Source organism: Pleurodeles waltl, chromosome 7, assembly GCF_031143425.1.
Source record: "Pleurodeles waltl isolate 20211129_DDA chromosome 7, aPleWal1.hap1.20221129, whole genome shotgun sequence".
Taxonomy (NCBI): Eukaryota; Metazoa; Chordata; class Amphibia; order Caudata; family Salamandridae; genus Pleurodeles; species Pleurodeles waltl.
In genome coordinates this window covers 869,232,214-869,241,066 of record NC_090446.1, presented here as the reverse complement: position 1 = coordinate 869,241,066, position 8,853 = coordinate 869,232,214, and the positions used below count along the sequence as shown (strand labels likewise).

Here is an 8,853-nt window from a genome sequence, read left to right as displayed (position 1 = left end):
ACAAAGGGCAAAGTACAATTTTTCCAATTCAATTAAAACCTATTGTGGTCTATTCGACAGTGTGAATAACTAGGATCATACAATAGGTTTAAAACTGTCGTTTGTCTGTTTGTTATGCCTGATTTCCGAATGAAAGGGTAGCAGAGTACATATAGTTTCTCGGGTAAAGAACCCTGGTACAAACCCTAATTGTAACCATTGGACCATAAGATAACATGCATTAATACCTTAGGTTCTCAGGAATGTAACTGCCTTGCTGAAGTCTTACCCCAGTCCATTTTGTTAGCTTTCTTCAATACTGCACACAGTAAGGACACAACCTAAGAACAGTAGTTTTTTTTTACATACAGGCGGAACAAAAAATATTGATAATGAAATGCCCGTTCCCATCCATAATTTCATTTCTAATCTGCCCCATGATGTCATTTCATATGGTTGCTCTACCACTGATGTCCTGCTAAGGCAGTCTACCCTTGAATTCACAGTTTCTCTTTCCTGTATTCTGATCATTCACTTTTTTGGACTCTCTCTCATTTTATCTCTATTTTTTTTCTCTCTCTCCCTCTTTGCCCTTTCCACACACTCTTCTTCTTTTCACTGTCGTTATTTATCCATATTTACCTTTCTCATTGTATTCCCATTTCGCACACCTTCCTTATCCCTTTCTCATTGTACTCGTGTCATTCACTCCTTTTTACCCTTCTCTCCCTTTCTCATCCCTACTTAACATCCTTGCCCTGCTCTTTCTTTTGCCTTCTCTCCCACTTGGTCTATTTTCTGTTTACTTTCCTCTTCAGTCCATGTTCTTCGGTAAGTACTTTTTTCCTTAATAATGGCCTATTTCTTAACATGTATACCTACAATTACACATTGTAGCTGTAGCTCTGTCCTTCTCTCCTTAATGTGTCATCTCCATTCTGTGCAAACATAGTTTAGGAGATCCCAGTGAATACCTGGGCCCTGTTCACTCAGGCATTCAACAGCCACATATTGTGTGCATCTATGTGAACTCAGTGCTTCAGCCACAATGTAAAACACTCACTAATCCAATACATGCATCCAACTATATGCCAGATAAATGCTGCAAAAGTAATAATTACATTTTGAATACAGATAACATAACAAGAAATATACAGGTCAATCAAACATATTGTGTACGTGGATGTAACAAACAGCGTTCTTCACATTTGAGCTATCGAAGATAAACTCAACGTGTTCAATGGGAGGTTGGGCGGGACTAACTACAGTTACAATGTCGATTCAACAGCCTGATTATGCAACAAATTCAGAAAAGTAGTTTAGTGCCCAGATTATGCACCTAACTTCACTAGACGGCCCAATGGATACAAACGGAGAAAGTGAAGGGGTGGAATACATTGTGATATGGTGATTTGCTTATATATTGCACTTTAGAGGCAAGGAAAGATTGACAATGAAGAATGCTTTAGGCCCTTCTCCTTGCTAGGAGTTAGAAGCAACCCTCTGAAAATAATATTGTAATCAAACAAACATGTGTATTGCCCCCATTGATTGGTCAACAGAGCTGTCTTCTTCCTCCTCTAACCACATCTACAATGCAGAAATATAAGAACGAAGCAAGATGTGCTACTCAGAGAACACATCACAAGTTTCACCACACAAATTGCGTCTCTCCTTCCTGTGAGTTTTTCTATCGATGAACAGTATTAAATTAGGATAACCAGCAAGAGGCAGAGGCACAAAAAGGGTAATTGTATGGCAAGCAGGATACCTTATCACAGAGTTCACAATATAATGCAGGCAAGGAACTGATCTCACAGCTGCAGGGTTAGCACTTCATAAATTAAACACAATTTAACATGTGGTACAAGCAAAGAAAATGTAAATGAATCCTGGTGGGATCTGTAATTGCATTGCATGGTGTATATAACTCTGCAAAATAATGAGGTGTTTTATGTAATGTAAGACGAGAATGTATTGTTCAGCTGGGAAACAGCTGAACATTCAGAAATGGTACAAGTTTTTAACTGAGTTCTTATTGTTATGCATCTTTTTGAAGCATATCGAACAGCACTCTGAAAACATAGCTTATATAATTTTATTTCCACAGCATATGACACAGTAAATACATTTTAGTTTTAGATATAAAATGCAGCATTCGAATCTGATCATCTTACCTGAATGAGTAGCTGGTCATCATTGGCGACATTTAAAAGATCCTCAACCATGACAGCTCTTGCTTTCTGAGAAACCCCATTATCCAGAGGGGTGTGCGAGCCATGAGAGTCACTAGGGTATTTCATTTGGCTGTTTCTTGAATCGGTGGTTAAACAAACATCGTGAGGATACGTTTGAAGAAAAGCTCTCACCCCCTCTATTCCCACAAACTGGGAGGATGAAAGAGCATTGACATTAGCAAGAGAGGATGTTGAGAATTCGGATTGCCTCCATTCATGAAGTCTGAAGACAAGCAACACAATGACAAAGAACAGGAACAGGAAGGAAACAACAGAAACAGCAATTACAAGGTACAGTGTAAGGTTCGACTCGATGTCTGCAGGAGACGATAAAATGCCCAGATCAGCAACAACTTCCGGGATGCTGTCAGCCAATACAATGGTGACTGTAACTGAAGAAGACAAGAGAGGTTCACCATTGTCCTTCACCAAAACAACCAGCACATGTGTCACAGCATCTTTCTCTATAATGGGTCGAGCAGTCCTGAGTTCTCCATTGTGAAGGCCTACAGTAAACAGTCCTTGGTCTGTGGACCTTAGTAGCTGGTAGGAGAGCCAGGCATTCTGACCGGAATCAGCATCAACAGCAATTACCTTTGTGATCAGATAACCGGGTTCAGAGGAACGAGGGGCCATCTCTACCCCAGAGGAGCCATCAGTGGGAGTTGACGGGTACAATATTTCAGGAGTGTTGTCATTCTGATCCAGTATAAAGAATGCCACAGTGGCATTGCTCATCAGACCTGGCGATCCACCATCTTGTGCCTTCACTTTGATTGTAAACTCTCGAAATTCTTCGAAATCAAAAGATCGAAGTGCATAGATAACTCCAGATTCTGAGTTAATGGAGATGGATGAGGTCAGAGGCACATCTCCAACATGCCCTTCCACAATAGAATACCTAATTTTACCATTCTGATCCCAGTCTTGATCTGTTGCCTTGACTGTAAAAACTGATGTCCCCGGGGGTGTATTTTCCAAGACATGGGCAGTGTATGATACTAGCTCAAACAATGGTGGGTTATCGTTTTCATCTGTAATCTGCAGACTGATTGTTCTGGTTTTAGTAAGTGGAGGACTACCTTTATCTGTGGCAGTGACTGTGATATTATACTCCGAAACCCGCTCCCTATCCAGAAGCCCATGTGTTATTAAGCTGTAGTAATTCCCAAGGGTCCTGTCCAAATGAAAAGGGAGATGGAGAGGGATGGAACAGACTACGTCACCGAATTCTCCTGAATCTCTGTCATATACCTCTAAGAGGGCCAGGGTTGTCCCTGTGGGGCTATTTTCCACGATCTCGTTACGCAAAAATGAGATTACCATTTCAGGACTATTATCGTTCACATTAATAACATTCACAGACACACTGCAACGTGACACACTTTCGCCATCGGTAGCTTGAACTTCGAATTCATAACGCTCCGTTTCTTCAAAGTCCAGAGGTGAAATGAGGGATATTTCACCAGTTTTAGAATCCAACTGAAATTTCAGTAAAACATTCTCTGTGATTTTATTGAATGAGTATGTTAATATGGTGTTCTCGCCGTGATCTTTATCTGTAGCTTCTACTGTAGTTACGACAGTGCCAGTTGGCACATTTTCCAAAATGTTAATGTTATAGACGGACTGATTGAATACAGGGGCGTTGTCATTGGCATCAACAACAGTGACCAGAATCTGCGCTGTTCCTGTCCTGGCCGGGTCTCCTCCATCTCTAGCTGTGACGATCAGTTGGTGAAAAACATTTCCTTCGCGGTCTAGAGACTGCTCAAGCACCAGCTCCGCGTGTTGCACACCATCGTCCCCAACCTTGACCTCCAGGGTGAAGTGTTTGTTGAAACTGACATCATAGCCCTGAACAGAGTTTTCACCCAAATCGGGGTCATGAGCTTCTGGCATCACAAAGCGTGACCCAGGTGCTTTGCTCTCAATGATTTGTAACACAATTTGCTCCGTTAAGAATATAGGTGAATTATCGTTAATGTCCTGTATCTCAATTTCCACGGAATATATCTTCATTGTGCGATGAACAATAATCTCAAAATCTATCTGGCAATGAGCGAGCTGCGCACACACCGCTTCTCTGTCGACCCTTTCATTAATGTATAAACGCCCGTTGTTTACATTGAGATTAAAATACTGCTTCCTACCTCCGGACACAATGCGGACTCCTCCTTCTGATAACTCCTTTATATCCATTCCCAGATCCAAAGCCACATTCCCAACAAACGATCCTTTCCTCATTTCCTCGGGAATGGAATAACGCAGCTGCCCAGAAGCGGCTCCACAGACTGTCAGCAGAGTAACAAGAAGTAGCAGGGGAGTCCCGGAGTAACATCGCCCCGATGTCTGAGCCCCGGAGTAACAGCGCATCGGTGTCTGATCCTCGGCGTAACAGCGTCTTGGTATTTGAGCCCCGGAGTAATAGCGCTTCGATGCCTGAGCCCCAGCGTAACAGCGGCTCGGTGTCTGACCTCCGAAGTAACAGTGCTTCGGTGTATGAGCCCCGGAGTCCCAGCGTCTCTTTATCTGAGCCCCGGAGTAACAGCCTCTCGGTCTTTGGCACCAGGAATAACAGCGTCTCCATGTTTCAGGCATAGCAGGCAAAACAAGTTCTTAATTTCGCAGGAAATGTAAGTTGTCCTTTACAATCGAGCAGGCGCTCAGAATTGTGCTGAAGTCAACCGAGCTGGATGTGTTCTGAGCAGGTTCTTTCAGACAGGCAGCCAAACTGCGATGTCACTGAGCTATATGGTACCATGTGACCCATGGAATTAGAGTTCATTTCTCTGTTTGGTTAGTGAACAGCGACACTCGGTGTCCTAACCAATAATTGCAACAGCTATTGTAAACCGCTGAATGGTCCGGCTCAAAAAGCAGTTTACTTTCTGAACTTGAACTTCATCTCAGCTAAAAAAATCAGAGCTGTCAAGTCTGAATATACCACATTTCGTGTGTGCCTGCGTGCGTGTGTCTATGTGAAGAATAAGAACTACATGATTGAATCCATACTCCTACAGTAACACAAGTATTTGTTCTGTAGCATATTATTGAACCACTTACTGTGTTTGAATGGAGATAGAATATACACGTCTGTTTTAGTTGATGCGCGTTAGAGGTGTCGGAGTCAGAACAAACCAGGGAAATCACGATATTATAACAATGCACAGTCATTCACGTACATCTAACAACGTCAGTGTCTTTAAAGAATTTTCGTCCAAGTAAGAGCACACTTGTAAAACTATGCCAACTGTGTGTGAAAATTCCTGTAAAAATCAGTCTTTTTCTTGGTAAAATGAGAAATGTCTCCTATGAACACTGAACTTTTCAGTGAAATACGACCAGATAAAGTCATCGTGCAAAGCTATTTCTTTGAAAAATGATTTTTTGACTTTTCTCATACAATTCTTTTTTTAAAACCGCAAATGTCAAGGAAGTTGCAGACCGATACCCAGAAACGAAGTCTACCATTACATTGTTACTAATGTACGCTGTTCGTGCCTTGAAATCTCTTCTAACGTCTCATAACCCGTCTCGACATACGCAGTTTTTTTAAATTCTTGGTTGTTTTCTAAATTAGATGGCCACACACTGATAAGTGACACTATGATAAAATGATTTCGGGACAAGTCGCTCCTCCGCAAACAGCTGCATCAGAGCGCAGGTTCTATGGAATGTTCTCACACCGAGCCCGTGAATTTAAGGACCACAGGAACGCAAGGTCCACCAATCCTATCTTACAGAAATCATATAAATAACAGTATTCCCTAAATATGAAAGATATCAAATACGGCCGCCCCACATGGGACGGCCAAAGCTTACTGACTTATCCGCGGGGCGTACTGTATGGCTCTCGTTGCACACAGGCTCTGTTGTACTGACTAGGAAATATAACAGTTTCTAAATAATCAATAAAGAACTACTTAAATGCAATATGAAATATAAATGATTTTCAAAATAATCGGAGGGCCGGACTTGCTTGAACCCCACATCTCATCAGAAAGGCTGTTCAACAACGTGGCCCACAGACACTAAAAGACGTCCGTAAACTGAGGCTAGTAGAGCTGGGGACCTAGAGAGGTCACGGACAACGACAGCCTGATAGTTATAATAGTTTTCTTTAAACATTACTGCGGTACTTTGTCATTCATGGCGCTATGGTCCATTGTTGACACGGCAATCATCACCCTTGTCCAAGAAACAACTATTGAGAGCTTATTAACAATTTAGCAGCTATCCAATCTCGTGCGTGACAATGATATGCTTTTTTTTTTTACCATCGGATTACGTCATCAGCTACTCAAAGAGTCTCAGTAAGGCATGGCAAGAATTATATTTTGAATAACGGTCGATCTCTCCTGTTTTCGTTTTTTTTTTTAAGTGAGACGTCCTTGTAAGATGTAGGTGAAAATAAACTGCTCGCTTTTCACCATCTCAATTACTTTTATTTTCAGGGGTAAATCTCGAATCTTTGAGAAACAACTCAAGGTGTTCACATCCAGACGCAATACAGGCGCTGGACCCAAAGCGCCTACCTTTCAACTGCAACAGTGCTGTCGACTACGAGCCAACCAACAATAGCAACTTGTTTAGCTTTGTCCTTGGCAGACATCCTCCGCTGCGCCCATACTTGGATTGCCAGTAGGCAGTGCCAAGAGGCAATGCGCTCTCGCGCTGGTCCCTGCTGGCACTATCCGCATGGTTTCATCAGTATAAATCGGGAGTTCTCTTCCGCACTTCCGGTGGAACCCTCTCAGAGGCTGCTTGTCAATGTTCACTGGCGGCAGGGAGAGGTCTTAGTTCCAGAACACTCCACAATTTAATCAACAGGGGTTCAACGGTGATTGAAAAAAGGCAGAACATCCGATTTCCTCCAGACATAAACACTACATAAACATGTTGGTAACGGCGATGAACCACACACCCCACCTCCGCCCTCCACCAGCTTAAACTTGTCCAGATGCAATGTGTGGCCGACATACCCAAAGGAAGTAGGGGTGCGTGCCTTTCGTCACCCCTTGCCTATAGACAGGGCCACTGTAATTATGAGATTGTGCGGCCACGGCAATTTTCGCATTGATATAGAGTTACCGCATTTGCCACATAATCCGTCACCTGCTGCATAACCCGCAGATTAAAAAAAAAAATGTTTCTAGCTCAAACGGTTCAAAAGTTACAAACAATGTAGTGACATGTAGCTGCAGAGTAGAAAGGCCCTTTACAAAGCTGGGCTGGTCACCTTTCTGTTGCTTATTTCAACATGTGGGTGTTAACCGCTACTGAGTTGCAACCAATTCCCAAACAGAGTTACTAAATTAAAAGGACGAAATAATAAAGTAATATTGTTAAAAAATGTGACGCATTATGCCGCATAATTTGCCTTTCCCTGCCGCATAATTTAATCACTTCTACCTTATAAACAGGCCCTCTCCTGCCGCTGATTTCCAGTGGTTCTGCTTAAAGAATAATGTTCGTAACATCAGCCAAGACTAACTGAGTTGCATGACGACGACATGGACGTTGATAAATAGCTAGCTAGAATACTGTTGTAATGACATCAGCTAAGATATTAATTTTGGCGGAACGAGGGTCGAGGAACGAGTAGGATTGTTTAAAATTTACCGATAACAGGTGGATTCTCACTTACCAGTAAACTTCTATCGTTTAAAAGCGTGCAGGATACATTTTCAGAATTGTTTTTCTTGATACAGTCGCATTTTGATGACCAGAAAAACATTCCTGGACTTCTCAACGTTCTTGTTAAAAGTTCAAAAAAAATCTGCCTGTAGGGGGAGCATGTCGTGTGCTGACTCGACACCTTTATATTCCGATCAAAAAGGCCTCAGGGTAACTCAGAGGAAAGGAGAAACGTCATCGAGCAATTACATGAGTATTAAGTTCTTCGAGAAACCGTAAATGATTTGCAATCAATCGAAATGTAAGTATAAGTTAATTTAAATACATGACGGCCCCGTAGGAAAAGGTTATGTCCTCGAAGAGGAATGTGCTGGATGCCTGGAACCCCTCGCGGCAAGCGGATTTCTCACAGTTCCCGTGCCCAGTAAGATACAATGCTCCATGGGCCATGCGCAGTGCTTTAACGGGACTGTCCTGTGCCTCAGCCAGGCAGGGGAACATGGTAAGATGAGATGAAGTGTGTTGTGATCAGGGTAATGCAGAAGGCAGGCAGAGAGCGGGGATCTGAACCACCTGAAGATGGCTCAGAAGGCATTTGGGGGCGGCCTCTATACCGTGCATTACTGCAGTGCTACTAGGAAGAAATAACCACCTAGAACACACGTCCAGTCAGGAAAGTCAAGAAAAGGCAAGATTTTCCTGAGAGTTTTCATCAGAAGAAAACACGTGGCAGTACGTTTAGTGAAAGAATGTGCAGATTCACTCAGAGCACCCAGGTTACAGACTTTCCTGTGGGTGGTAGTGGACCCATCTCCCGGTGCTACCAAAGTGAAGACCATTAAAAACCAGACCCTCTGTATTGTCCGTGGTGAGATTAAGCATGTTACTTCACGTATACACTGTCACTGCTGTCATACATGACTGGAAGGTAGTGGGCCTGTGTACCGAAAGTTCGACAAGCTGAAGGAGAATTCGAGTATTATCGGCACAGGAACAG

General features: G+C 42.7%; 1 pseudogene; it reads right to left on the bottom strand.

Moving 5' to 3' along the window:
* Window positions 1–529: 529 nt before the first annotated feature.
* On the bottom strand, window positions 530–4,946 carry LOC138245661 (protocadherin gamma-A6 pseudogene; annotated as a pseudogene).
* Between the last annotated feature and the right edge of the window lie 3,907 nt (window positions 4,947–8,853).